The 3564-nt window shown below is 52.7% G+C and overlaps 1 protein-coding gene across 3 annotated transcripts in view; it reads right to left on the reverse strand.

Annotated features, from left to right (window-relative positions):
* Positions 1 to 842, reverse strand: part of TNRC6B (trinucleotide repeat containing adaptor 6B) — a 144561-nt gene extending 143719 nt beyond the window's left edge. The window contains exon 1 of one of the 3 annotated variants that reach the window (XM_027879378.1): positions 43 to 204. The gene's annotated coding sequence lies outside the window, so the exon portion shown is untranslated. Of the gene's footprint in view, positions 1 to 42; positions 205 to 692 lie in introns of those variants that run through there. The other 2 variants (XM_027879366.1, XM_027879365.1) reach the window with 2 other exon arrangements.
* Between the last annotated feature and the right edge of the window lie 2722 nt (positions 843 to 3564).

A 3564-nucleotide genomic window follows, 5' to 3' on the forward strand; every position in this document is an offset into this window, starting at 1 on the left:
GGGGGGGGGGGGGGGGGGGAGGGGGGCCCGTCCCGCACTCACCGCCGAGGCGCCGCCGCGGTGCGCTGAGCCCCCTTCTTCTCGGTGCCGGGGGCGGCTCCGCCCGCCCGGGAAACACGAACCCCAGGAAGCAAAAGGCGAAGGAACTGCGGAAAACGCCCCCTCCCCCCAACGGCTCCGCCGAAAAAACGCCACCGGGGAAAAAAAAAAAAAAAAAAAAAAAAACACACAACCAAACTTTCCTAGCCGCCGTCTCTCCCTCCCCCGAGGAGCACGAACCCAAACACACTGGGACACGCCCCCGCACCGCCCCTCGCACCACCCATTGGACGGCCCTCCGCCAATCCCCGAGTTGATTGGCCGCTCCGCCTGCTCGTCTTGTCCCTCCGCTCCCCTTTCCGCCCCTACACTCTGCCCATTGGGAAGACTCTCGGCGATCTCTCCGCCCATTAGCCGCGGCCCACGTCAATCACAGCGGAGCGCCCGCCCCTCAGTCCTTCCGATTGGACCGTCGCGTCACTACGCCCTCCCTGATTGGCTGCATTTGCTGGCTGTCACCGGTTAACGTTGTCCCCTTCGCACCCCTCACAGGCTCCCGCCCCTCCTTCCTCTCTGCCAGTTGGCTGCGAGATTTGCCCCTTAAATAGGGCACTCGCTTGCCCGCCTCTACTTGCCCCGCCCTCCCGCGCTACGGATTGGCCTGAGGGTCGCAAGCTCGGACACCACTGGAGAAGGGATGTGCCCGTTAAGCCATTACAGCGCGGAGACCCGCCCACCGATCCCCGCTCCTCAGCGGCCGCTGGGGCCCTTGTCAGCGGAGGCAAGAGGCGAGGCTACGTCAGTGTGTGCGCTCATCTGCCGGCCCCAAGGGCGGGGCGCCGTGACGGGCACGCGCGATTAGCGATTGTGACCGCGGCCATGGCCGCTCAGCGGCACCGCGACACGGCACCGACGCCACAACCGCCCGCCCGCCCCGGCGACATTTGTACTTCACCCCGCCCTCTTGGGGGCACGTGAGACAGCTATTGGGCGGGGGGAGGTGTCAGTCGGGCAGCTCGCGAAGCCCATTGGCTGGAAGCCCACACCCCCGCAGCCAACTGGCGGCCGCCCCCCGCTGTCACCCGCCGGATGACACAGCAACCGTAGGCTTGGGGGGTGGAGCTTGCGGGGGTGGGGAAGGAAGGAGGTACCTTTGATTGGGTGGTGTCGCTGTCAATCTTTCCGGAGCACGGGGCTGGTGCGTCCCCGCCGCGCGCCCCACGCGGCCCGAGGAGCTGCGCACGTGACGGGGGCCCGCAAGAAGGGACTCTTTGCGGCGGCCGCAGTGCCGCTCGTAAATGTAATGGTCACAAATAAACTTCATTTACTAGGATTTTCATTATCCGCGGAGTATAGAGGGATAGAGCCTGAGAAACGGGCTGTGGGTTTGTACAGGCAGCGGGAAGCTAAGGCAGGGGCTGGCCGGGGGACGCTCTCCTGGGAGGTGATGGGTAGCCGGGGATGAACTGCAGCGAGTGCTACGCCGGGGCTGGAGAGCAGGTCTGGGGCAGAACTGCCAGATCTCAGGGAAGGAAAAAAAAAAAAATGGGAGATGTATAAGCAGGACTTGCACGCGAGAAAGGGTTTAGGATTAGCAGAGCAGAAGAGCGTGGCCATGGGAGCAGCAAGTCTCCAAAACTGACAGAGAAAGCACTGAGGGGAATACATGGAATAACAGAAGCACCTAGAGGCTAAACCAGGAGAGAGAGGTTATCCTTGCTCGTACCAAATTTCTATGCTTGTTCTTATTTTCCTTATTCTCCACTATTTTTGAAGACTGTTGTTACATTAATGAGTGTCACTTCCTGACCTCGCCCAGGGCTGCATGCCAGTGCACTATTTCCATTTGATCTCCTCCGGAGAATCCTGTTACCACCTGATCAGCAGAATAGTGCAGCAGGTGAAAATACCGTTTTGGTGGTGAAGAGAGAACCATAGAGATGCGGTGTGCCCGTCACGTTAGTGAACAGGTCTGTGGGTGTTCAGTGAAAATATGCTCCATCCTGCAGAAGCCATAGAGCCCTTCACAGGTTAGCCATCACCAGGAGGGACAGCTGCCAGCCCAGCAAAGCAATGTGTGCTGCTGGCACAGACAGCAGACAAGATCCATGTGAACTCGGGCTACACAAATCAGTGAAGAGCAGTGAATCTTTTGATGGCTTCTCCATTCAGTAACGGTAATGGATTTTTACATTGATGGCTGGGGGAAACAGCCCTATTAATATGAATAATACTTTATACTGGGTACATACATACTTGTTATCGTAGTGCTTTAAGGAATACAAAAGGCACTGCATAAATCAATATCAATTAGTGGTATAAATTTTGAAAGCACTTTGCCTCTCTTCCTCATTGTTTATTCAGTGAATACAAACTGTCTGTATCCTGCCTGTATTCACATGTATTTTTCTTGGAGTAAGCAGAAATCACTAACACACTGAGAGTACAGGTTGCATGCTTTGGGACAGAAAGACGTGTCCAAGACGCTGACCTTGTCCTTGCTATAAGTAAAAAAATAATAAAATCATTTCTCTGTTTGAGTTCCCTTTCCCTTTATTGGTGTTCTTTTGCAAATTTTCCTTCCTGTGTTTTGCTCAGTATTTTGGTGCACTTGTAGCAGGACATTGAAAGCAAGATGAAGCAATATGATAAGCCTAGCGAACCAAATATTTTCATTTCAGAGGAGCAAAATATACCACACTCCATTGTCCCTGTATCTTCACACTACAAAACAAATTTGAACTGTAGAAAGCAAGCAGATTTAATTGGTTTGTCTGAAACTCAGGAGTTCTCACTCAGGTTTACTTGAGTATTTGGGGAATCACAGCTCCCAGACTAGTTTCTGGTTCTCATAAAGCTAAAATGCTTATGAACATAGTAGTTCTTCCTATTTTTTTTCATACCTCCTTCACTGCGACTTCTGTCCAATTCTCGGACCAAGTTAGATAGTGAAATTTTTTCATCCACTGGATGTCAGTATTACACTACCACTGTGGTGCCTTTCCAGGTGCTGGGAAAGGTTGGATTTCTTTGGGGTGAGGACATTTCGAAGATCTCTCCTTTGTGGTGGGCAAGTGCTGTGAAAGACTGTCCCGGGCTGGGGGAATGGGATGGGCTCCCTGCAATATGGACGTGCCCTTTGGCTCCTGCAGATGCAGGCTGGGACCCTGCCTGCTGACGTCTTCGGTATCAAACCTCACGGGGACTAGCCAGAGAGACTGAGAGACTTTACTGTTGGGGTCCATTCCTTTCGACTGTTCCAACCTCACCTCCTTACATTGTGAAAATACGTTACTTCTTGTTTTTAAAATTAAGTTTACTTGTTATATCAGTGAAATAAATAATACTGCATCTGGCAGGAATACAATTCAGAAGAAGGCTGCATAAAGGGACTTCTATAAACAAACAAGGAGTGCTGCCAGCTTGGGACAATTCTGAATGCAGGAAGCTTTGATATTTAAAGTCAGAGTTTTTGAGATCTGACAATGGCTTATTATTTCCAAAAGTGCCATGGCATTTTTTAAA

This window comes from Empidonax traillii, unplaced genomic scaffold (genome assembly GCF_003031625.1).
Source record: "Empidonax traillii isolate 1590-97213 ecotype Southwest subspecies unplaced genomic scaffold, ASM303162v1 scaffold55:size2822071, whole genome shotgun sequence".
Lineage (NCBI taxonomy): Eukaryota > Metazoa > Chordata > Aves > Passeriformes > Tyrannidae > Empidonax > Empidonax traillii.